Source organism: Rattus norvegicus, chromosome 9 (genome assembly GCF_036323735.1).
Source record: "Rattus norvegicus strain BN/NHsdMcwi chromosome 9, GRCr8, whole genome shotgun sequence".
NCBI lineage: Eukaryota > Metazoa > Chordata > Mammalia > Rodentia > Muridae > Rattus > Rattus norvegicus.
The window spans coordinates 12783731-12811376 of record NC_086027.1 but is presented as its reverse complement, the minus strand read 5'-3'; the positions used below and the strand labels follow the sequence as shown (position 1 = coordinate 12811376).

The window sequence follows — 27646 nt, the reverse complement described above, 5'->3', positions numbered from 1 at the left end:
AAGGGAGATGGGGGAGCTCGAAAGGGGCTAAAGCTGGATAAAGATCAATGTGCCTATTACAAAGAGAAAGGACACTGGGCCAGAGAGTGCCCCAAGAAGCCTGGCGGACCCCGAAAGCCTCGACCACGAACCTCCCTCTTGGCTCTAGATAAAGATTAGGGAGGTCAGGGCCAGGAGCCCCCCCCCCTGAGCCCAGGGTAACGCTTAAAGTTGGGGGGCAGCCGGTTACTTTCCTGGTAGACACAGGAGCCCAGCATTCAGTCCTCACCCGAGCTTCAGGACAACTCAGCGACCGGACGGCCTGGGTACAAAGAGCTACTGGTGAGAAACAATACCGATGGACTACGGACCGCCGGGTTCAGCTGGCTACCGGTAAGGTGACCCATTCCTTCTTACATGTTCCGGACTGCCCGTACCCTCTGCTGGGCCGTGACCTGCTCACCAAACTAAAAGCACAAATTCATTTTGAGGAAAGAGGGGCCCGAATAACTGGCCCCCACGGAACTCCCCTTCAAGTTCTATGAATATAGACTATATGAACTGGGACAGGACAAGCCACAATCCCTAGAAATAGACACTTGGGTCACGAATTTTCCACTGGCTTGGGCAGAGACTGGTGGGTTGGGGTTGGTGCTCCAACAGCCCCCCTTAATTATACAGTTAAAGGCCACTACAACTCCAGTCTCCATAAAACAATACCCCCTGTCACATGAAGCTTATCAAGGTATAAGGCCTCACATTACGAGGCTTCTAGATCAAGGCATCCTAATCCCCTGCCGGTCGCCTTGGAATACGCCTCTTCTGCCTGTTAAGAAACCCGGCACTGGAGATTATAGGCCAGTACAAGACTTGAAAAAGGTCAACAAGAGGATAGAAGATATTCATCCGACTGTTCCAAACCCTTACAATTTGCTCAGTAACTGTTCATCGATGAGAAACAGGGGTATGCTAAAGGGGTCCTAACACAAAGGTTGGGACCCTGGAAACGCCCTGTGGCCTACCTGTCTAAGAAATTGGACCCTGTGGCCTCCGGCTGGCCACCGTGCCTAAGGATGGTGGCTGCTATTGCTGTCCTGATCAAGGACGCTGGAAAATTGACTTTGGGACAGCCACTCACCATCCTAGCACCCCACGCAGTGGAGGCCTTGATAAAGCAGCCCCCAGACCGCTGGCTCTCTAATTCTCGCATGACCCACTACCAAGCCTTGTTACTGGATGCAGAACGGGTTCAGTTTGGGCCCATAGTTGCCCTCAATCCTGCCACCTTGCTTCCTCTACCAGAGGAGGCAGAACAGCATGACTGCCTACAAATCCTCGCAGAAGTACATGGAACCAGGCCGGACCTATCGGACCAGCCTCTTCAGAATGCTGACCACACATGGTACACGGATGACAACAGCTTCTTGGCAGAGGGAGAGCGAAAGGCTGGAGCTGCGGTCACTATGGAGGACAAAGTGATTTGGGCGAAAGCCCTGCCTGCTGGTACCTCCGCACAACGGGCTGAACTCATCGCCTTGACTCAGGCGCTCAAGATGGCAAAAGGTAAGAGGCTAAATGTATATACAGACAGGCGTTATGCCTTTGCCATGGCACACATCCACGGGGAGATCTATCGGAGGCGGGGGCTGCTCACATCTGAGGGTAAAGATATTAAAAATAAGGCTAAAATTCTGGCCCTCTTAGAAGCCCTATTCTTGCCCAAAAGACTGAGTATTATACATTGTCCAGGACACCAGAAAGGGCACAACCCAGAGGCACGAAGAAACCGGCTGGCCGATGCCACGGCGCGAGAAGTGGCCATAAGCAAACAAATCTTGCCCTTAAATAGCCCAGACCAACCCACGCCCCCACCAGTGGGACAAACCAGTTGGGTTTATGCCCATGAGGACATAGAGCTCCTAAAAAAATGGGGGCCATCTACCACCCTCAACTAAAACAGTGGGTCTACAAAGGACTTTTGAATTGATCTCCTTTTTACATAAATTAACCCATTTGGGGTTTAAGAAGATGAAAACCTTACTAGATCAGGAAGAGATAAATCTGTGTTTTTTGAATCGGGACAAAGCAATACAAAAGGTGACTGAGAGTTGCAAAGCGTGCGCTCAGGTTAACCCGGGAAGGACCATGATTGGACAAGGAGTTCGTCCTAGGGGACACCGTCCCGACATCCATTGGGAAATTGATTTTACTGAAATTAAACCAGGTATATATAGATACAAGTATCTCCTAGTGTTTGTAGACACCTTCTCAGGATGGGTCGAAGCCTTCCCCACGAAGCACAAGACTACAAAAATGGTCACCAAGAAGCTCCTCGAGGAAATCTTTCCCAGGTATGACATGCCTCAAGCGTTGGGGTCGGACAATGGGCCCGCTTTCGTCTCCCAAGTAAGTCAGTTGGTGGCCAAATTGCTGGGGATTGATTGGAAATTACATTGTGCCTATAGACCCCAGAGTTCAGGTCAGGTAGAACGCATGAATAGAACAATTAAGGAGACTTTATCCAAACTTACGCTTGCAACTGGCTCAAAGGATTGGGTGGCCCTCCTTCCCCTAGTTCTATATCGGGCCCGGAATACCCCGGGCCCCCATGGTCTATTCAAACATTGCTGATTTTGCTGACAGCCCTTCTCTGAGGGCCCATTTACAGGCCCTACAGATTGTGCAGAGAGACATCTGGAGACCTTTGGCCGCTGCTTACCAGGATAAGCTTGAGCATCCGGTGGTGCCACACCCATTCCAGATTGGAGACACCATGTGGGTGCACAGACACCAGACCAAGAATCTCGAGCCACGGTAGAAAGGACCCTACACTGTCCTCCTGACTACCCCGACCGCCCTAAAGGTAGACGGAGTCTCGGCATAGATCCACACACCACACGTCAAGGCAGTCCGGTCTGAGGAATTGACTAATCACAACACTACACCCCAGACATGGAGAGTTCAGCGCACTCCAAACCCCTTAAAGTTGAAACTCCTACATAGCTCCTCCTAGCCCTTTTGTGGCCTAGAGTCAGTGGGGGAATAAGCCCCCACCAGACAGAAATTTCTTGACCAAGTCGAGTGAAAGATTTCACTCAAAGTTAGCAAAAAAAAAAAAAATGGGGGAATGAAAGACCCCAGCTTAGCAGCAGTAACACCATTTTGCAAGGCTGTACTTAAGATGACTGGTTCAGAGAAAGGTTAAAACACTGAGTACAAAGCGGCTGCCAAGCAGGATGTGTTTGGTTGAAGGCCTGGCAACAGGACGACTTCGGTTGAGCACCTGACAATGAAAAAAAAGCCCCGGGAGAGGTCCCACACCCTGGTGGGGGGCCGAGTCAGTCGTTATGTTCCAAGAAGGTAGCTAAGAAACTTGTCCCCGGGCTGAACCCTTGGGGGGCCGAGTCAGCCGTTATGTTTCAGGAAGGTAGCTAGGAAACTTGCCCCCGGGCTAAACCTTTGCCATATTAGAATCCACCAATTATATCTCTGTAACCATGCATCTGCTTCTGTATGCTTGCTTCTGCTCCCCAAAATACTATAAAAAGCCCATCCTTGGTTCCGTGGGGCGCACCAGTCCCCCGAGTGACGGAAGCGCCCGCAGGTGCCTGTGCCTGTGTATCCTGACAATAAACCAAATCCTCTTGCTGATTGCATCCTGTGGTGTCTTGGTCTGGTCTTTGGAGTTAGAGGATCTCCATCCCGAGGGAAAGTTCTCCCTGAGAGCTTTTCAGTTTTATCTGTGCTTGTGCTCGCAGCCAGCTGAGATAAGCTAGAGAAAGATTTAAATTTTGCTTGTGAGTAAGGAATCTTAAAGGCAGAGTTTCAGCCGTTTTGACACTTAGTGAGTAGCTGCCTAAAAGATCAGAAATGCTGTCAACAGGCTATCAAAGAGAGAGAGAGAGAGAGAGAGAGAGAGAGAGAGAGAGAGAGAGAGAGAGAGAGACAGGCTGTGTTAGAAATGCTACAGGAGGAACTATCTGAAAAGGCTGAGAGTGAGGTGGGAGAGGACTATAAGGAAAACAAGAACAAGAAAGGAATTTCTGACATTTGCTCACAGTAGGAGAGCACTCATTTAGAGAAGTTCTTTAAGGGAGCCTGCCTTATCAGGCAGTGGCCAAGGTCAGGATTAATGTTTTCTTTTCCATGGGCCTTTAAACCCAGTGAGACAGTTTGGTAAAGGGCTGCTACTGAGGTCCTGATAGCCCCAGTTGAATTGGTTACGATTCTTTTGTCAGCAACCTGGCATCTAGCACCCAGGTTCTAACCATCTCTCCATCCTTTGGTTATACACCTTGAGGGAAAAATCTAAGTCTAGAGAGATAGTTGATAACAGATCTGCTGCCTCTCTGCTCACCTCTCCGTTTCATAGACAAAGCTTGTGCTTATTTGTACAATGGCTTTTTGTCCAAGAAGGCCTCCTGGTTTAGCTGTGTGACTAAATGCTGTTTGCCCTCTTCATGCTTGTTAGTAACTGTTACAGGTTTTCTTTACCACTGAGGAAAGACGGGATCCTACTAGAGGCCAGAAAAAATGTTCCAGACACGGATAGAAGGCCCTCACTTCTGCCTGCTCTCTTCAGACGCCTGAAGGTAGGGAGTGCTCCAGGTCTGCCGCCAGGCTCCAAGGGTGGTCTCTGAAGGGCTGGAAAATGCCCCAACAATCTGGCTAAGATAAGGAAAGGATATGAAGAGAAAGTTACAGAAACTTGAAGGGTTAAGCTAAGTCACTGAGAGAGTTATTGTAAGTTGCAGAGAAAAATAGCTGTAGAAGAAGGTGCAGACAGAGAGATTGAAAAAAAGAAAGAAAGAAAGAAAGAAAGAGTATAAAAAGAGCAGGAAGCTAGGGAAGAAAAGAGACAAAAAGAAGAAGAAGTTAGAGAGCTAAAGAGAGATAAAAGATGAGAGATGAACATATACTGGCCACAGTAGTTAGGGAACCTAGGAAGATAGTACCTGGCAACAGAAGAGAATTCCTGGCTAAAGATCAGTGTGCCTAATGCAAAGAAAAAGGACACTGGGGCAGGGACTGCCCAAGAAAGAACAAGAGGGGCCACTGGAGAGCTTCTTGGTCCTAGAGTGCTGGACAGGGACCCAATGCTCTGTGCTCCTATGCCCCACAGTGGGCCAATATCCAAAGACCTTGAGTGCAAGGGGCTACTGGCAACGAACAATACTTATGGACTGCCCGAAGAACAGTGGACCTTGGCGTGGGCCGGGTAACCCACCCACTAATTCATGGTCATCCCTGACTGCCCCTATCCCTTGCTCATGAGAAAATTGCTCTCCAAATTGGCTTGCGTGGGCTGAAATCGCTGGGTGAGGCCATGTGTATGCATATCTACAGACTGTGAATGTGGAGCTTAAGACCTGTCTCAGTGCACCAGTACCTGATGCTGGGAGATGTGTGACTTAGTCCTGTTCTGCTTGGAACACACCGTTCCTGCCACCCGGGCACTGGCAATTATCACCCAATCCAGGACTTAAACTGTGATAGAGTGGCTGATGTTTTGCCTTTAAATAGAGTGTCCCAAAAGATGGAACCACTGGTCAGCTGCCATGGACTAGATTCTCCACCGGTTGGGGACAATCTGGTCACCTTGCTGCCCAATCCAGACCTGGAGCCACCACAGCACGAGTGTCAAGCACTGACAGAAGCCCATGGGTGGAGGAAAGACCTCTGCAACTGGCTGATTGACCCCTGCTGAAAGCCGAGGACCTTGTCCACAGACGGGAACAGTTCTCTTCATGAATGAAGGTCAGAGACAAGTGGGTGCTGCCATGGTGGACAACACGATGTCATCTGGGAGGGCTGAACTTCTACCCCCCAGCACATCAGCACTTCAGATGCCTTTACCATCTCTTGCATGCCCTGGTGAAGCCAACAACTGCAAGAGATGGCCTCGATAGTCATCAAGAAGATACTGGAAGAAATCTTCCCCCAGTCTGGAGTACCCAAGGTAATCTGGTCAGACAACAGCCCTATTTTCATTGCCAAGGTAAGCCAGGGTGTGGCCAAGTATTTAGAGGTCGATTGGAAATTACATTGTATCTACAGACCTCAAAGTTCAGGACAGGTAGAGTAAATAAATAAAACTCTAAAAGAGACCCTGTCCAAATTAAATTAACCATGGAGACTGGCGCAGACTGGGTGACACTCCTTCCCTCTTGCTCTCTTCAGAGCAAGAAATACCCCTTCCAGATTCAGCCTTACCCCCTTTGAGATCTTATATGGGGCCTCAGCACCCCTGACTGTATTAGATGATGTTACTGAACCAACACGTCATAGTGCCATAGTAATAATGATTTGTGTGCCAGGCTAAAAGACCTACAGGTGATACAGAAAGAAATCTGCTCACAGCTGACAGCAGCCTATGCCCCGGAGACCCCTGAGACATCCCATCAGTTCCAGGTCGGAGACTGCAGCTACACTGAGCCCAGACACTCGAGCCTCGCTGGAAAGGACCATACCTGGTTCTGCTGACCACCCTGACAGCTGTCAATTCTCAGCCCTCACCAGTCGTGTACTAGCTGTTGGGGCTGAGAGCTGGGACCTAGAGGGAAATTCAGTCATGTTTGTCCCGGGTTCTATCAAGATAGGTATGGGATGGGCTTGATTTCCATTACAAATGATGTAACATTGCATATGTTAGTACTCTTAATACTTCTTGGGACCGTGCCTCAGGGATCACAGTCTGTATAAGCTTAGAAGTTCTAAAAGCTAGTCATGACCTTGATGTATAGGCTTAGATAGTGTCCAGATTAGAATCCTCATGTTAAGACAACAATACCAAGCTGTTATGCTAGATGAAGCTGAGTTCTCCATGAAGTTCTAAGATTAGAACTATTAACAAAAAAAAGAAGTGGGGAATGTAGAACTAGAGTTTTTAAAAGGTTACTCATTGTCAGAGTCCGGATGTGCAGGGCCGGACGTGCCTGAGGGAGAGCCAGAGATAGGACTTGCCAAACCAGCTATCAGCCCCAAGGACATTGACCATCAGTAGCCACTCCCTCCCCTTCCTTCACCCCCCTGAGTGAGATGAGCCACCCTACCTGCCTGCCGAGCTGCTAGGGAGCACGTACTCCTTGCTGATGTAATTTCGCGCCGAAAGTAACTGTGCACCACTTGAATTGACCAATCATGTGTAACCGTGCAAATGTCCCTAACCTCCCTATATAAACCCACCAGGTTGGAGGCTCGGGGTCGATTCCTCTGTCTCCTGTGTGAGATACGTATCGACCCGGGATCCCGCTAAGACCCGGGATCTCCTTAATAAAAGCTACCTCTTGCTGTTACATCAAGAATGGCTACTCATGATTCCTGGGGGCACCACAGCCCGCGATCAGAGCAAGAGACGGGGCTCCCCGTTTTGGGGTACACTCTTTCAGTATCTTTGCTACATGTCTTTGCACTGGGATCTTTCCACATGACTTAGATATTCTTGCCATGGGGTCATTACCCGTCACCTTGCAATTTCAATTTTGTGTTTCTTTTGGATGCTAACGCTGTTTGACATAAGATCCAAGGATGAACTTCCATAATGGGCTATGGTTTCAGATTTGATTTACAGCCATGTGGCCCTCGGGTTGCTTCCTTTTGATCCTAGAGTTTGATTAATCTTTCCAGCAAGGCTTCCAGTACTTGATAGGATTGTGCTACATGCTGTCAGAGCAGAGTTATACAGAATTCATATGCTGGCCTTCCTCTGACAGTGCTTACCCTTGACAAGTCCTCAAACAGGGCAGCGCTTGCAGAAAAAAAAAACCCTGCAGGCAATAAATCATATATCTGGGTCTACCCCTGGATCCTTGAGAAATGAAAGAGGAATATGGTCTTGGCTTACTGGAAGTCTTATCCCAAGACTAGGGAAGGGGACTCCAGAGAGCACTAAGCCTTCTCCTCATCCATCATATTCTTTATAGCCTGTGGCTTTCATTTGGTCGGTGTGGTGACCTTAAAATGTTCTAGGTATTTCTGCCATGTTATGTCTCTATACCTAGACATGACCTCAGGTGTACAGTCACATTGGAAATATACAAAGCCTCGCATCTGAATTGTAAAATTCAATGTGTGTTATATTTAAAATACCACAATAATTGAGTGGCCGTTGCTACAGTAAATATTATTAGGGGGTTTCTACCCCACCGTAGATCATTTAGTTCCCAAATAAAAGACACAAAACTTTTAGATTTATAATAAGATTTAAAATACTAGAACTGGGCAGACATCAACCCTCTGTGCTATTTTTTCTGCTTCCCTCTCAATAACCCTGAGGTATTGCTTGCCATGCTCTACCTGGGCCACTCCTGTTCTGACAGGCTGCCCCTCATGGCAATACACTCACGATCCACCTACCGTATTGGGTGGTGTCTCCTTCCTTCTCCTCCATGTCCTTTCCTTCTCCTCGTGGACCCTGCCTGAGCCCCCAGGCCCAGGGAAACTTTGCTCTGTCCCCTCTCTTCTGCCCAGCCCATGTTGTAGGGATTTTATTAACCAATCAGGGGTAACTTAGGAGGCAAAAAAAAAAAAAAAAAAAAAGAAAATCTGGTATACATGAGGATCTCCTTGTCTTGGAGCAACCAGACCTTAGGGTACAGAATTTACCATTTGAATATACAGCGGCAGCAGACACATTATAGGCCGATCTACTTTGTAGTTGGACTCAAAGCTTGGCTCTCACATCCATTGGATGTTCAACCTGGATAAGTTATTTTAACTTTGTGTGACTCAATTCCCTTATCTGCACAGTGATGATGATAAGTAGTGTTAATTCACAGAGTTGTCTTGGGGACTGACGAGTTAATATATCTAGTATTTAAACATTAAACATCATCTCCCTTGCATAATTAATAAAAGTCTGTGGAAAGGGCAAAGTAATAAAGCCAGAAGAACATTTGATTTGGAAATGGGGCTGTATAACTACCTCTAGTAACAAACTGAGAATCAGGGAATGGTGGAAGACTAAGGCCAGAGAATTGGGAAATCAAGGCCAGCCTGGGCTGCCTAATAAGATCCTATGTCAAAATGTCAAGAAAAGTCAAGATTTATTATTATTTAATAATAAATCAAGAAATAGCCATTGTAAAGAATTTACAAAAAGCAAAGCAGTGGAGCAGAGTGGATGCTGTGTGTCAAGTCCCTCTGCTGCCCATCTCTGGGACCAAGTATGCATCAGATCAGTGATGGGAATGGGGTGCTGAGAGCCTGGAGCAAAGGGATGCTGGCTGCATGGCCACATTTCAACAGCACTAAAGCAGGACTAAATGCCAAGAAAAAAAGCAATATGCAAAACATGTAAATTTTAATGTCCTCCAGAAAGGCAAAACCACAATAATTTTACTGTTTCTCAAGATGCTTGTATCACCAAACTTCTAATATTGGTAAGGATGTGGAAAACTCTTGTGATGCAAACCAGTTGCCAATAAGAAGAGCACTGTGGTCCTGACCACAGTGACCTGGATGGTGTCAAATAGGCCGAGGCAGCCTGGACAGCCATGAGAGTATGTTTAACACACAGATATCTGTCATTTCAAAAGGGGGAAAATGAAGCCTGACTTTCCCCCCCTTTAAGCAAAACCAAGAATACTAAAGCATTGAGGATTACAAATAAAAATATGCCAAGAAACTTCATAGAATATACATTTCTCTTGTGTGTGCTCCTGAGTGTGTGTGTTTTGTATGTGTTTTGTGTGTGTATTATGTGTATGTGTGAGTGTGTGTGTATGTGTGTGTACTTGTGTGTGTGAGTGTCTGTGTGTCTGTGTGTGTATGTGTGTGAGTGTGTATGCAGGTGTGAGTGTGTGTGTATGCGTGTGAGTGTGTGTGTTTTGTGTGTGTGTGCGTGTGTGAGTGTATGTATGAGTGTGTGTGTCTGTGTCTGTGTCTGTGTGCACTAATGCTTCAATTATCTGCTATGGTGAATATTGTCCCCAACTCAATTATGAAGGTTAGTATTAAGCTGTGAGTAGTATGTGGAGAGTGGTCACAAAGAATAATTAGGAGTCCTCTTCTGTTAAGTTGTCTGAGACTTCCAAATGCTGCATGATGTGAGTGGGCCTCACATCTTAGCACACTAACTATATTAAGAAAATTCCCGTGTGTTTTTCTTAAACATTTTTCTATGAAAACCTTTAATAATTTTTTCTCCCATTCATTTTTTTGGGGGGGGGGCGCAAGGGTCTTTGTTTGTTTTTTGTTTTTGTTTTGTTTTTTGGTTTTCTTTTTGTTTGTTTGTTTGTTTTTTGCTTATTTTAGGTCCACAGGATTTTCTGTAGCCTTTGAGGAAGTCCTAGACTTAGGACACTGGATCTGTACAGTTAAGGGAATTAACCAGTTCACTGAGCACATTTTTTCTTTGTTTGGTTTCTGTTTTTCTTTTGAGATCTCACTGTGGGAGCAGAGGAAGCCCTGAGGAAGTACAGCCCTAAGTGGATGTGTGCTGTAAACATGATATGACCATGCCTTGGACCCAAAGCCATTTATCCATGGGGAAAATGCAAAGGCCCCCATGCCCCTTGAGGCTCAGGGACATGACAAAGCCTTCTCAGGATGGTGTTGATAGTGTGTGCAGAAAAAGTCTACTCTAACTTTCTCCCTGGCCCCATCTGGATATTTACAGCGTGAAGACTGCTCCCTGCACAGACTGCTCCTACTGAGATTAGCTAAATCTGCCCCTTGTCAGTTGCATATGCATAGTCCTCCCCTACTTGTTTATCTGCATGTAATGCCCACCTCCTTGCTGCCCTGTGCAACAGCCCTTCTTCTTGGCCAACTCTATATAATAAACATGCTGAGCTTTTGGGATGCTGCATTTTCTCCAGCCCACGGACCCAGCCTTCCCCATGTATGTGTGTCCAATGTCATTCTTCATTTCCTCCTCATCCCTGGTCAGGCCCAAGTCCCTGGAGCCACGCAAAGGACTTGGCAATCTCAGTCTGCTCCACTTTGAAGGAAGTACTTTCTAAACTGAAATCTAAAGCACACAGTGGGTTCAGCTCCCTCTCAAGTGTCTTTGGTGAGAGTTGGGATGGGTGTGAGACCAGTTGCATTATGAGTATTGCAGAAGAGTAAAGGATTCAAGTTTGCTTTTGGTGAAGCTGAGATCCCCAAGAGGCTATCACTGCCAGCTTTTTCCCAAGTCACTTCTAGGAGGTCAACTGACTCCTAGGTGAGTCTTTGGTTATACTGCTTCAGTTTTCTGTGGCTACACTGTCCAAATGGCACCCACTGGTCACACATGGCTATTTGAGATGAACTAAACTTAGAACTAAAATCTGCCTCTTTAGTCACAGCAGGCAAACCAGGAGGCAAACAGCCAGCCAGAATCCATAGCCAGGAATACCGCAGATATAGAATATTTCTATCATCTAGAAATTTCTCCTGGACAGCAGTGGTCTAGGTTCTTGGTGTCTGGTTTTTCCTTCAGGGAGAATTATTTGCCGTACTAATATCAAATGGTTTATTTTTAAAGCAACTTTACCAAAATATGACTTACTCACCCCGAAATTGATCCAGTTTAAGTCTACAATGTAATGGTTCCCCATAAATCTATCCGAGTTCGACGGTAGACCACGGAATAAAAGAAAGACAGTTTATGCAGTTATGTAAAAATGGTATGCATCAATATTGACCACTGCATAATTATACTGTACTACTTTTGATTTCTTCAAAATTCAGGCCTTTTATTGATAGTTGTACAAAAATACATTATCCTAGAGTTGAGAAAATATTTTACAATATTTCATCTGGGCTTTTTATTTCATTGAGACTTTAATATTTTTGCATCTTTTGCTAGTATTGTTAGATTCTTTATATGAGTTTTATTTTGTGGATTTTTTTGCCGATCTGGTCACTATTTGATGCCATTTCAATGTTCTCAGGATTTTGATGACAATAATACCACAATGATAAAGGGATACTCATTTTCTTGAGCCATTTACATATGTATATACACACATATGGGAAGTTATGTATACATATTTCTATGCTATACTGTGTAGAATACAATTCTATTATACCTCAACATATACAGTGTACTCAATATGAGTTCTGTGAATGTTATCAGTCATGGGGAAATATTAAGAGCCTGAATAAACATGGACAATATTTGCAGAATGCACATAAAATTGAAGATGGTATATAAGCAAAAGTGTGAAGTATATCACTTAGAGCTTTCATATCGAATGCACTTTAAAATTTTTAATAGATTAAAAAATTTAAATCATCTTTACCCAGTTTCATGTTTTTTTTCACAATGTATCTCCTGGATGATTTGAATTATATATGCTGCTCAAGATCCTTTTAACAACAGTAACCTAATGCCTTACATGTGTTTCTGATATTTCTATTCACTTGATCACTGTTCAAAAATTGTACCAAGTTGATAGCTGTTATTTTTTATGACTTTAAGAATGTAAATTTCATGCGTGTGTATACACTTTTGATCCTAACTCTTTGGAGGCTTAGGCAGGTTGATCTCTTTTTTGACTCAAGCTGGTCTACTTAAGAAAACCCTATCTTAAAAAAAATCAATCAATAAATAAGCAAATAAAAAAGAATTTAAAACACTTGAAATTAATATGAACACAACCACATCTTTAATAACAATTGATTTTTTTATTGCAGATAATCCATATAATCCATTCACAAAATGTTATATAGTGTCATATGGGAACTCAATTTCATCGTAAACAAACCTGCTTTTCTCTTTTCATTGGTTGCTCTTAGTTAACATTTTCATACACATGTATAATTTATTGTGATTATTCTCTCCCCCCACATCGTCTCATCCCCTCCCCTATGACTTAAACTTATACAGTCTTCTAAACTTAGGCTTTCCAAATTTAGGATTTCTCTTTTATTTATTATACATTCCTTTACTTTTCCATCTATAGTTTATGATATCTTAATAAGAAACCCATTCTGTCATTAGCACTCTCTGTGCTTGATAGGAGACATTCACATTCTTCAGTAGCTTGTCATCAGTGCAGGAAATGACATCAAGCTCTCTCTCTCTCTCTCTCTCTCTCTCTCTCTCTCTCTCTCTCTGTCTCCCTCTCTGTCTCTCTGTCTCTTCTGTCTCTCTGTCTCTCTGTCTCTCTCTCCATCCCCTCCCCAATTGTTCTGTTTTCTAGTACAAGGACTCACACTTTAGTCTAGCCTTGAACTCAAGGCAATCCACCTACCTCAGCCTTGTGAGTGTTGGGATTGCAGGTATACACCATCTTGCCCAGTGAATTTTGTGACTCTCATACATCCCTTTACTATTTCTGAGTTATTTTTAATATTGCTGTGACCCTTTTCTAGCTTCTAGATGTAGATACATTAACTGATTAGAAGGTTTTATTTTTAAAGATTTATTTATTTATGTACATGAACACTCTGCGAGTGTGCCTGCATCTCAGAAGAGAGCTTCAGACAGAAGAGGGCATTGGATCCCACTACAGATAGTTGTGGGTCACCATGTGGTTGCTGGGAATTGAACTTGGGAGCAATGGAGAAGCAGCGCTCTTAACCACCAAGCCATCTCTCCAACCTGATAAAAAAGATTTTAAATTTCATTCTTTTCGTGTTTGTTTGCAATCTTTCTTCTTGACAACACTGTGATGGAATGTCCAAATGGTGATTAGTGGCGGTTGGTAGAAGGAGCCATATGTGTGATGCTGCCATATGTGTGAGGCGCTGGCAACAAGGTGCAGAGCCAAGACCATGGCCCTGAGCACTGAGGCTCACCTGCTGGATGTGGGCTCTCAGCCCCATCAAGATGCCTTCAGGTGAGGACAGCAGGTGGTGGCTTGTGCCCTGCTGAGCCAGCCTAGGAGAGTGGCAACCACAATCGCCATGTCCAAGCCTCCAGCCTGGGGCACCTGGAAGCTCCAGCTGTGATGCCCGCGGGTTTTTCGTGGTGGACCTGGAGGCCTGAAGAAGCTGCCCTCGCAGCCACAGAGCCTTGAGAGGGGACTGACTTGCCTGGTTGGATCCCTGAGTTCAGCACCATGCGCTTCCCGGTGTCGCGCCTCCGGGTGTTGCCTGCACCTTGGAGTGGGCACACTTGTCCTTCCCACCCCGCCCTTCGACCTCGCCCCAGCCGGGCCTCAGGGCACGCGGAACTCGTGGGTGAGCGCAGGGCCTGAGGGGGCGGGGCGCTAGCGTTATATTTGGCGCCCGCAGCAGCGCGTGTGCCTGGACAGGTTTTCCTTCCGCAGGCGCCGGCAGCCAGGGCGCCTCCGCCCAAGCTGACTCCTCTCTCTCCCTCTCCGACACCGGCAGGCCCCAGAGGTGATTCTGCCTGCACGATGTCCTCCTTCCTGGAGGCGAGCTCTTCGCAGGCGCCACATCGCCAGCAAAAAGAGAAAGAAAAAAAGAAAAGAAAAAGCAGAAGAAGCGGCCAGGGAAGGGGGCCTTAGCGGCGTTGGGCATCATCTCGGCCACGGGAGGGCGCCCTATGACAGCGGCGGGGTTTCCAACAGAGACTACAGCCTCGCAGTGTCCAAGGAAGAAGCCCAGGCCAACCCTGCCAGGGGACCTTGAGGCATGGAGCTCGCGGGGACCCCTAGCCCAACCTCCGGTCTGGTCCCCAGGAACAGCAAGCAGCAAGTAGCAAGCAGGGCGGGCTGCAGCCCCAGAGCAGCAGAATCAAGGTAGGTAGGAGACCCGCGTCCCTCTTTGGACTGGTTCTGCCCCCCACCCCCACCTGGTCCCCCTGTCCTGGGAAAGCAGTGGCAGAAGGAGGCAATGCAAAGTGAGCCCATTGGGTAGGGGGAGGGAGGGTTCAGGGATGTATGGAGAGCTGAAGCAGGGATTGGAAAGCCTATAGCATTGGGAAAGAATGGAGAGGTGCTCTGGAGTGTGCATGAGAGCTGTGCTCTGACATCCCCAGAGCAACTTGGGGCTGTCACCTCTCTCCAGATTGACTTAGAATTAAATGACCTGTACCTGCCAGGGCAGGACAGGCTTTTCAGAGGCAGCTTATCCTGGTGGCACACTCCCTGTAATGTTTCTATTGTATGTTAAAGGATGGGGATCGTGGGAATATATTTTCTTAAAACCTCAGGCAATTTATGCAGATTACAGTTCTGCCTAATTTAATTCTTTCCTGCCTGCTATGAGCAGGCCTCCAGATCAGCAAGTTCCTTTGGAATGGTTTTGCTTGTTTTTGTTTATTGTCCATGGTGCTGATTAGAAAGCCATGAATTGTTTTGTGAATTTTAAATTTCAAGAGGTGGCACCCAGAGTTTATGGTGGTTTCCTTCACACATTGCAGTGTAGTTGCAGCATAAAAACGTACTTCTTGTGACAAGAAGTGGAAAAAGAAAGTTGATGAGCTAAGAAAAGTAGAGCCTTGAGCCAGATCAACCATTTGGCTTCCTCAAATATGGAGCAAGCATGGATTGTGGCTTTTTCAGAATCGAGGGGGTTTTTAGGATTGGGCAGTGAATGCTGTCTGGGGCTAACCCGTCCCTTTTGTGGCTGACAACCCTTAGGAGAAGGTCAGAATGTGCCAACAGCACAGAGTGGGCACTGGTGGTGTTTGAACTCAGAAGTGCTCAGGAACTGTGAAAGTTTCTCTGTTATCATCCTGGAGCCATCTAGTGAAATAGACCACTGTGATGCTGTGTAAGAGGCCATTGTGAGGGCTGGAGAGATGGCTCAGTGGGTAAGAACACCAAGTGTTCTTCCAGAGGTCCTGAATTCAAATGCCAGCAACCACATGGTGGCTCACAACCATCTGTAAGGAGTACTGATGCCCTCTTCTGGTGTGTCTGAAGACAGCTGCATGGTCTCACATATAAATAAATAAATCTTACAAAAGATTGTCATCTACTGCAGTTTCTATGTGGACAGGGCACAGTTAAAGGGATTAAAGATCAAGTACATTGTCTGTCTTTAAAGATCAAGTGTATCTCCTAACTTTTAAACCGAGAAATGTAGTGTCTTTTTTGCTGCTTGTGTAGCTTTTAGTGATGTATCTTTTCTCCTATTACGTCGTTTGTTTCCATGATAGTTGTTTTCAAGTATATATGATTATCGCTCCTATTTGCAGAGCTATTCAATATTTTCATTGGTTAAATATTTGTGGTGAATTTACATTGTGATAGCAGTAAAATGCTATGTGAAAATTTTAGAGAATATACCGGTTTGGGTAATTTTAATAACCTTTGCCCTCAAGTGGTGGCCTGTTTTCACATTGAAAAGACTGGAATTCATTACCATCCATAGCAGGATTGATAGGGAAGCACAATGGACAGCAACAGTGTTGTTCCCTTTGACAGTTGTGGGAGCCAAGAAAGAAGTGTGACTTGCTTTTTGTGATTTACCAAATCAAGACTCAGTATCATTACTATAGAAGCCCATGGAAAAAATGATGAAGTTTTCAGAAATCACCAGTTGAAGAAATGGTGGTTTTGCTTATATTGAATTCTGAGTTTCAAAGTTATGTTTCATTTTTCTTTATTCCTTAATGACGCTTTTTATTAAGTTTTTTATTCACCATTACACACTTAGATGCACAGTGCTAGGATCGTAGTAGGTGCTCATTAAATCACTGATCATTGGGGAGGAGGAATGATAAGAAAGTATGTATTTTCTGTAAGTTCTGTTAGTTTTGGGAACAGGTGGTTTTAGGTTTACCATCATATTTGGTATCTTGTCCCACATAAGACAACTTGACAGAACCCCCTTTCTGGCCATTATGTTCAACTTATTTTTCTCTTAATCATTCTTGAAAATCATGGAAGTAGTGTGGAAAATTGATTGTACCTGCAGTATAGCAAAAAAGCCCAGTCTAGATAGGAAGCAGTTATGTTTCTCCATGAGCTGATGTCTTAAAACATCTAGATTTTAGGAATTTGGTGTTGTGTTTTCTAAACATACATCTTACAGCATTCAGATAACATCGTGATAGAATAAAGGAATCTTTTGATTTAGCACCAAATTCCCTAAAGCAATGACTACTGCACAGCTCTCTTGGCCATATGAATAGCCGAAATTATATTTCACTCTTTTAAAGAAAGTAATGAAAGCACTTAAGGTTAAAGCAGAGCCCATGGGAAAAGTTTGCTGTGGTGTTTCTCTTTGATTTCTTGTGCTCTTTCTAGGGAATGACTTTAAGAAGTCAGGGCGACCGGTCAGGTGGTCAGTGTGGTCAGGCAGTCATGAGCAGATGGTTAAGCGATGTGCTAGGGCCCCATAGGCCAGTGAGCCCAGCTGAGAAGCAGAGTCTGGCCAGTGAGCCTAACTGAATAGCAGAGGCTAGACAGTGAACCTGACTGAAGAGCAGAGGCTAGCCAGTGAGCCTAGCTGAAGAGGAGAGGCTAGCCAGTGAGCCTAGCTGAAGAGCAGAGGCTAGCCAGTGAGCCTAGCTGAAGAGCAGAGGCTAGCCAGTGAGTCTGACTGAAGAGCAGAGGCTAGCCAGTGAGCCTGACTGAAGAGCAGATGCTAGCCAGTGAGCCCAGCTGAAAAGCAGAGTCTAGGCAGTGAGCCAGGCTGAAGAGCACAGGCTAGCCAGTGAGTCTGACTGAAGAGCAGAGGCTAGCCAGTGAGCCAGGCTGAAGACTGAAGAGCAGTGATTTTAACCTTTATTTCTAAGTTCTTCCGTTTTCCTAAAATTTCTACAAAGGTTTGCCTCCATAAAGTTTGACTTATAAGGTTCTCCTTGCTCTCTTCTTATCTCCTTTCCTCTTGCTCTTATGACACAATAATTTCCTTACTCTCAATGCCTTACTCTCAACGCTAGGCCTTTACTTCTAAGTTCTTCTTGAGTTCTGTTCTCTTCAGTTCAGTTCTGTCTAAAAAGCTTTCTCTCTCTTTGTCCTCAACATTTGTATATCTTTCTGAACACAGTATCACATGGTGAAAAGTTCACCACAAGTTTGCACAGGAATTCAAATCATAAGTTGGATAATCAGTTTACGACAGAGAATGTTTACATGCATATCCATGAAGAGTAATCATCAGGATAAACAGTCACCATCTGTCACTAGCTCTGCACATTCATGGAGAGTTAAAAGCTGTAATTTTTATGAGAAAAGAATAAGTGAAATTACCTATAGGCAAATCCAGTCAATTATTTATGTTCAGTCCTTGCACCTATAGTAAATCATTAGTTCTCTTTTTATGAACTTTGGTTAATTGGTTTATACCCTCTTAGCATGGGTTCTAATTTGTAGATGCCTGCTTGGTATTGCAGAAGCAATTCACTCATGAAACTTTAAGAAGGAAGAGTTCTCAATGCAATTTTGATTACCAGAGAAAACATAATAGCTGTCCCATTATAAAGGAGCTTAAAATTACTAATCTAATTTTAGGAACTCTTATAGAATCATCATAAGAATTAAGAAATCATCTATTTGTCTGTACATCATCACGCCAAGACAATACATCTTCATTGCTCTGTGGTGATCTGCTCAAAAGAGTGGGGTAAAGAGCATGACAAATACAGAGGCACATACTTGCAGCCAACCATTCAGCTGAGAGCAGGGTCCCCAATGGAGGAGTAAGAGAAAGGATTGAGGGAGCTGAAGGGGTTTACAGCCCCATAAGAACAACACTAAGAAACACCCAGAGCTCCCAGGACTTAAAGCACCATCCAAAGAGTACACATGGATGGACCCATGGCTACAGCTGCATATGTAGAAGAGGATGGCCTTCTTGGGCACAAATGGGAGGAGAAGCCCTTGGTCTTGTCAAGGCTTGATGCCCCAGTGTAGGGGAAACCAGAACAGGGAGGCAGATAGGCCTGGGTGTTTGGGTGGGTGTGGTAACACCCTCACAGTAGAAGGGGGAGGGGGTTTTATAAGGGGTTTTGTGGAAACCAGGAAAACAGATAACATTTGAAATATAACAAAAGCCCTCTCTGGGGAAGGGACAGCGGATAAGCTGCTCTGAGCCCCTACTTCCCTGATGCCTCCCTTTGATCGAGACTGTGGTACATGGTGTCAGCCTGGGACTCTCCATGGGCTGCTGCTGGCACTGGTCCTGGCGTTCATGGCCAAGAGCATGATGAGCAAGGAGCACATGGTTTGTCCTGATTCAGAGCAGGGCGAATGGCCACCAGAGAATAAGCACAGCTTCCTGTACGATCCTGAGGTCTTCCTGGGCAAGGAGGACTCCAAGGCCTTTGATAGCTAATCCTGAACGAGAGCAGGAGAGGCTGGGGAAAATTGTTGATCCAATCGACAGTGATGAAGGCAGCCTTGTTACTACTGAGGACCTGAAAGTTTGGATCAAACAGGTACAGAAAAGATACATCAACTAAAATGTGGCTAAACTCTGGAAGGATTATGATAGGGACATAGATGAAAAATCTCCTGGGAAGAATACAAGCAGGCTACCTATGGCTACTACCTGGGAAACCTTGCTGAATTCTAAGATAGCTCTGATCATCACAAGTTTAAAAAGTTGCCTCCACGAGATGAGAGGAGGTTTAAGGCCTTGACGGTCACCTGACAGCTACTCAGGACTGGTTCATTGCTTTTGTGCACTAAGAGGATTTAGAACATATGAAGGAGTTTGTAGTTCTGGAAACACTGGAGAATATCAACAAGAACAGGGATGGTTTTGTGGACCAGGATGAGTACATTGTGGACATCTTTTTCTCACGAGGACAATTGCCCTGAGACAGACTGGGTTTTGTCTGGGGAGCAGTTCAATGATTTCCCAGATCTGAACAAGGATGGGAAACTGGATTAGGATGAGATTCACCATTGGATCCTCCCTCAGGACTATGACCATGCACAGGCTGAGGCCCAGCATCTGGTGTATGAGTCAGATAAGAACAAGGATGAGATGCTGACCAAGGAGGAGATTGTAGACAACTGGACCATGTTTGTGGGAAGCCATGCCACCAATTACAGGGAAGATCTTACCAAAAATCATGATGATCTTTGAAAGAAACTCATCCTCATGTGGCCAACAGTCACATGCTTTCTACGGATATTCTGGTTGATTGCTATATTTGTCAAGTATATAGCAGTTGTGTCCCTAAACAATAAGAAACCTTTCTAAAGCTCAAAAAAATCATACATTGCACCACGAACAATAATAGTAGTAGATTTAAACACGCCACTTTCATCAATGGACAGATCAGGGAAACAGAAATTAAACAGAGACACAGAAAGACTAACAGGTTATGAAACAAATGGATTTAACATATATTTATAGAACCCACCACCCTAAAACCAAAGGATATACCTTCTTATCAGCATCTCATGGTACCTTCTCCAAAATTGACCATATAATCGGTCACAAAACAAGCCTCAACAGGTACAGGAAAATAGAAATAATCCCATGCCTCGTATCAAAAAACCACGGACTAAGGCTGCTGATCAATAACAACAAAAAGTACAGAAAGCCCACATATACATGGAAGTTGAAGTCAATGACAACTTGGTCATTGGAGACATAAGAAAGAAATTAAAGATTTCTTAGAATTTAATGAAAATTAAGATACAACATACCCAAACTTATGGGACACAATAAAAGAAGCGCTAAGAGGAAAACGCCTAGCTCTGTATGCCTGCAAAAAGAAACAAGAGAGAGCAAATGTCAGCAGCTTGACAGCACACCTAAAAGCTCTAGAAAAAATTAAATAAGCCCTAGATGTGTAGAAGGCAGGAAATAATCAAATTCAGGGCTGAAATCAAACAAGAAGAAACAAAACCGAGCATCAAAAGAATCAGCAAACCCACGAGCTGGTTCTTTGAGAAAATCAACAAGATACATAAACGCTTAGCCATATTAACCAGAGGTCACAGAGAGTATATCCAAATTAATAAAATCAGAAATAAAAGGGAGACATAACAACAAAATCTGAAGAAATTAAAAAGATCATCAGATCCTACTACAAAAACATATATTCAACAAAACTGGAAAATGTGGAGGAAATGGACAATTTTCTATACAGATACCAGGTACCACAGTTAAATCAGGAACAAATAAACCATCGAAACAACCCCATACTCATAAAGAGATAGAAACTGTTATTAAACATCTCCCATCCAAAAAGAGCCCAGGACCAGATGGATTTAGTGCAGAATTCTATCAGACCTTCATAGAAGACTTCATACCAATACTGTCCAAACTATTCCGCAAAATAGAAACAGACAGAGCACTACCAAACTCCTTCTATGAAGCCACAATTACTCTTATACCTAAACCACACAAAGATACAACAAAGATAGAGAAATTCAGACCTATTTTATTTATGAATATTGATCAAAATGCTCAATAAAATTCTTGCAAACTGAATCCAAGAACACATCCAAACAATCATCCATCATGGTCAAGTAGGCCTCATGGCAAGGATGCAGGCATGGTTTAATATACGGAAGTCCATCAACGAAATTCATCATATAAACAAAGTCAAAACCACATGATCATTTCATTAGATGCTGAGAAATCATTTGACAAAATTCATTACCCTTTCATTAATAAAGTCCTGGAAAGATCAGGAATTGAAGGCCTGAATCTAAATATAGGAAAATGCAAAATACATCAAACCTGTACCTAACATCAAACTAAACTTAGAGTATTGAAGGAATCCCACTAAAATCAGGGACTAGACAAGGCTGCCCACTCTTTCCCTACTTAAGTACAATATGGTACTTAACGTCCTAGCCATAGCAATCAAACAATGAAAGTAGGTCAAAGGGGAAAAATTAGAAGGGATGAAGTCAAAACACTAATATTTGAAGATGATATGATAGTCTACTTAAACAACACCAAAATTCTACCAGAGAACTACTTAACCTGATTAACAACTTCAGCAAACTGTCCGAGTATCAAATTAACCCAAACAATTCAGTAGTCTTCCTCTACTCAAAGGGTAAACAGGCTGAGAAAGAAATTAGGGAAATGACACCCTTCACAATAGTCCCAAATAATATAAAATAACTTGCTGTTACTTGAACCAAGCAAGTAAAAAATATGTATGACAAGAACTTCAAATCTCTGAAGAAGTTGAAGAGGTCTCAGAAGATTGAAAGATCTCCCATGCTCATAGATTGGCAGGATGAAAATGGTAAAAAATGACCATTTTGCTAAAGGCAATCTACAGATTCAATGCCATCACCAATAATATTCCTACTCAATTCTTTATAAAGGTAGAAAGTGCAATTTGCTGTCATTTGGTAGAACATAAAACCCAGGATAGCAAAACTATACTCAACAATAAAAGAACTTCTGGGGGAATCACCATCTCTGACCTCAAGCAGTATTACAGAGCAATAGTTTGTATGGTATTGGCATACAGACAGGCAGATCAGTGGAACATAATTGAAGACACAGAAAAGAACCCACACACCTATGGTCATTTGATCTTTGTCAAAGGAGGTAAAACATCCAATGGAAGAAAGATAGTATTTTTAACAAATGGTGCTGATTCAACTGGAGGTCAACATGTAGAAGAATGCAAGTTGACCCATTCTTATTGCCCTGTACAAAGCTTAAGTCCAAGTGGATCAAGGACCTCCACATCAAACCAGATACACTAAAAGTAATGGATAAAAGGTAGGGAAGAGTCTCGAAGACATGAGCACTAAGGAAAATTTCCTGAACAAAATACCAGTGGCTTATGCTTTAAGATTGAGAATCGACAAATGGGACCTCATAAAACTGAAAAGCTTCTGTAAGGCAAAGGACAGTGTCATTAGGACAAAACGGCAACCCATAGATAGGGAAAAAATCTTTACCAGTCCTGCATCTGATGGAGGGCTTATATCCAAAGTATACACAAAACAGAAGAAGTTAGAGTACAGAGAGCCAAACACCCCTGTTAATAAATGGGGTTTGGAGCTAAAGAAAACATTCTCAGCTGAGGAATATAGAATAGCTGAAAAGCACCTAAAGAAATGCTCAATATCCTTAGTCATCAGGGAAATGCAAATCAAAGCAACCCTAAGAATCCGCCTCACACCAGTCAGGATGTCTAAGATCAAAAACTCAGGTGACAACAGATGCTGGCGAGGATGTGGAGAAAGAGGAACACTCGTCCATTGTTGCTGGGATTGCAAACTGGTACAAGAACTCTGGAAATCAGTCTGAACGTTCCTGGAAATTTGGACATTGCACTACCTGAGCACACAGCTATACCAGTCCTGGGCATATACTCAAAAGATGCTCCAACATACAATAAAACATATGATCCACTATGTTCATAGCAGCCTTATTCATAATAGCCAGAAGCTGGAATGAACCCAGATGCCCTTCAGCAGAGGAATTTATTCGAAAAATGTGGTACATCTACACAATGGAGTACCACTCAGCTATCAAAAACAATGATTACGTTCAATTCATAGGCAAATGGAAAGAACTAGAAAATATCATCCACAGTGAGGTAATCCAATCACAGAAAAACACACTTGGTATGGTGTTGGGAGCGATGGCCTTGAAGCCCTCCATTATTGATGTTATTATTATGGTTAGCATTAAGTATGACTGGGTTCATGGAAAATCGCCAGCCAGATGCGGAAGACTAATACAAATGTGGTGGTCAAGATGAATAATCATATGATAACGTCTGACATTAATATACCCAATGTCATGACCTGTAACCTTTCTGAAAAACCAACATCCTGCTGACTAATACATATGACAAACCTGTGACCTTTCTGACAACCTGTCAACATCAGCCGATTCCCTGACCACAGGAATATTGTGTCCTTGGTGTGGGTAAATGTTTCTTACTTCTCTCCTCTCTCTGTTATCCATTTTATGGTACAAATTCAGCCTTGAGGAAAAATAAAATTGTCGCCTTGATCAGACTCTTGTCTTGGAGTCCTTCATCACATCTCTTGTCCCTCATTCTCTTCCAGGTACTCAGCACCCCTCATTGACAATATGCACTCATTGATAAGTGGATATTGACCAAAACCTCAAATTACCCAAGATGCAATCTACAGATCTCAGGAAACTCAAGAAGAAGGATGACCAAAGTGCAGATGCTCCCACTCCTTCTTAAAATCGGGAACAAAAATATCCATAGGAGGGGATATGGAGGCCAAATCTAAAGCAGAGAGCAAAGGAACAGCCATTCAGAGCCTGCCCCACATGTGGCCCATATATATACAGCCACCAAAACTAGGTAAGATTGATGAAGCTAAATGTGCTTACTGAAAGGGACCAAATTTGCATCTCCCCTGAAAGACACATCCAGAGCATGTCAAATAAAGAGGTCATTGCTAGCAGTAAACTAATGAACTGAGAACAGGACGCCCTTTATTGGAATTAGAAGAAGGATTCAAAGAGCTGAAGGGCTTGCAACCCCATAAGAACAGCAATGCCAACCAAATAAACCACTAGCAAAAGACTATACGTGGACTGACCCAGGGGTCCAACTGCTTATGTAGGAGAGAATAGCCTTGTTGGGGCACCTGTGGAAGGGGAAGCCCTTTTTCTTAACAAGGTTGGACCCTGGGTGCAGGGAAATGTCCGGGAAGGGGTTTCTAAGTGGCGTGGATTGGGGGACCATACATATGGGAGAGGGCACGGCAGGGGGGCTTATGGAACAAAAGCTGGGAAAGGGAATAACATTTGAATAAAACATATATCTATTTAAAAAACTGAAATTTAAAAAAATGATACTAATACCAAAAAATAATCAAAAAAATGTGAATAAGAAAGATATTTTAGGTTTTGGAAAAAGATGAATGCCAGGTATTTGAAAAACTGTATGACCATGGTAAACACTTTAATATACTTGAGAAATTTTTTACATGTTAATGACCTGCATCTTTTTTTTAAATAGTGAATGGAAATACAGTCCCTTCCTGGCTGTGAGGCTGGGGATCCAGATGTAGTGGAATTCATTATTTGTTGGTCCTGAACCTTTGAGTCTGCTTCTAACTCAGCTTATGCCAAGGAAACTAGGCCAGGGTGATATCTAAGCCATTGACCAAACTATCTGGACTAACAATCACAGGTGAAATTCCACCTTGTAAATGGGAGGAGAGGAATAAAAGATACCTTTAAGGATTTAAAAAAGATGAAATGTACCCAAAAAAATCCAATAAAAAAGTTTAAAATAAAAATAACTTAGGAAATACAAAATACTGGGGTGCCATTCCACAATCGTGATGTGTTTCTTCTGTGATAGCTTACAGGTTAATTTACTTCTCTATAACTGTTTTCTTATTTCAAAGTACGTAATGGCATCATCTGTGGAGTGGATGGTAAGAACAAAAGCTTTGCCGAAAATGAATAATCAATCCCTCCCGAGCATGTGCTTAACATTCTAAGCACAGGGAAATTTCCTGAGGGGATTAAAAAACAAAATCCAAACATAAAACAGGAACAACAACGATGTAAAAACATTCTGCACGCTGGGTATGAAGGCATGTTGCAACTTTAATCAGCTTTGTAGGTATTTCTAATAAACACACAAAGAAACAAAAATCCTATCACAGTCCTAGCAGTTGCATCCAACAAAGAGAGAGCTGTGAGGTAGTGTGTGCTGCTTCTTTCCCCAGATACCCCTGGGCCTCAGGCCTGCACCCAGTGAGCTGGACCAAGAGAAGCCAGGTTGAAATTCCTGCTGCCATGGTAGGATTCTGCAGGAACATTTCCCTTTGACAACAAGGAACCTGTGTGGAGGAGACCTCTTGGTGAGTCCTCAAGGACTCTTAAGTGTCTTATTCTACAGGGAGACCCTGCCAGGTCTTTGGCAAGGCCAGCCAGTTGTTTTGGGAAGTCTCTGGTCCTGTGGCAGAGGGTGAGGAATGACAGAAAGAATGGCAGCTCCACTGAGAGCAAAGGATAACCCTTCTAGGCCTATGACCTCCTAATTAATTTATCTTCTCACCTGACGCCTATTCACATTTTCTTACTATCATACAACTGTGATCTTGATGAGCAGCTGGTCTCTTGTTTTCTTAATCAGTTCTTTGTTGTCACAGACGTTTTTAACTTACTCCAGCCCCTGAGACTTACTCATACCTTCTGTATGCAGTAGGACCCTTGGTGGGCCTGTCATCTCAAAATTAGAAGGTTCGGTAATCCAAAAGATTGGACTCCAGTTTACCTCAGGCTAGGAAAGAAGTCAGCCACCATTAGTAAAAGAGCAAGGGAAAAATTACATAGGAAAAAGAAGTGGCTTAATCAGTAGAAAAGATCCTCAACTTCTAAGGCCCGCACATCTGCACCCCTCTCTTCTGAGCTTTGCATAGTGATGTATAACTCCAGATGGTAGTAAAAGGCAGAGTTCTTCCCAGAAAGGTCAAACATGATTTTCACTCTTACATCTGTGAGGTTGGGTGGCATTATAGCACACATTCAGGTGGAATTATAACACCTAGGATAAGAAGACAGAATCCACATATCACAATGACAAATGGACACCCTCCTGAACTTATGGACCCATTGACAAAACCATTGCCTCTTGTGTACCATCTGGATGAAGTACCAAGTTCACAGACAGTTCTTCACCAACTTCCCAAACCAGCGAACTGGAGCATGAAGAAAGCCAAGTCCAAGGCATTCAAAACCAGCATCCTCACGAATGCCACCAGGAAAGGCTTTGGTAAAAGAAGGGAGGTACTGAGACAGTTGGCCCTCATACACTCAGAGAAGACTGTGCCAGGAGAATTGGGGAAGGATTGTGGGAGAGTAATCAGGTATCAGTAGTCAAGAAAAAAAAATATAAATAGAAATAAAATAAAGGTCTTTAACAAAATGGGACATAATGTATTGCTGAACTAACTCTACTCTGTTTACACTTGCACATGCTTTAACATCTACACTCATTTACATATACTATGTATACAGCAAAGATTAATGTAGAAGAGAACAGGCAGATCAAAGATCCATTGTTCCCTCACATCTATGTGGCTCTGCTTCCCTTTATCAGGACTATGGAGGCCTCTGCTCATCCAGGTCTCAGGGCTCAACCAAAATGCAGTCCCCTATGATCTCTGGCCAAGTGCTCTTCTGTTCCCAGTAGAACTCTGCCTCAGGCTGCAGAGGCACTGAAGGGTTCACCTTCAAGGTACAACCACTCTTTCAGTCTTTCCAGGCTCTCTGTTACTCAACTGGAGGCTTCAGCAGAGGCCTTTCATCTCAATAACAGAAGTTTACCTGATCCAAAACATAGGGAAGCCATCCTACACTCCTGATTGGTTGGTTACCTGAGACCAAACAACATAGCTCTCTTCTGTATGCCTGTTTTCCTGATTTGAAAGTAAATATTGTGTGCATCTGTGGTGTTGGTGGTAAGAAAAAATCCTTAACATGAATAACAGGACCATGCAGAGCATGGCTTTACATTCTATGTACAAATTGAATATCTAGATGGAATTACCAAAGAAAACAATAAGAATCCTAACAACAATTACAGAAATAATGAAATGAAATAAAACAAAAACAAAAGCAAAAACAACAATACTTTGTGGGTGCTGGAATTTAAGGCACGTATTAATTTTGACCAGCTTTGTAGGTATTTCCAAATAAAAGCAAACAAACAAACAAACAAACAGCCTTATTAAAAGTGCTGCAGGTGCAGGAGAGAGAGGTGGGAGATGTCCTGTGCTGCTGCCCCCATGCTGTGATTCTGCAGCAACAACTTCCTTGGGAATAGGAACCTGTATGCAGTGGGATCCCTTGCTGGGCCTGTCATCTCAAAAAGAGGGGCTTCCCTAATCCCAAACCTTGGAATCCAGTTGACTTCAGGCCAGGAATG

The 27646-nt window shown here is 43.7% G+C and overlaps 1 protein-coding gene across 1 annotated transcript in view; it reads left to right on the top strand.

Moving 5' to 3' along the window:
- LOC134480490 (uncharacterized) overlaps window positions 1–27646 on the top strand; it is a 447240-nt gene that overhangs the window by 32029 nt on the left and 387565 nt on the right. The gene's annotated exons all lie outside the window — the stretch shown is intronic.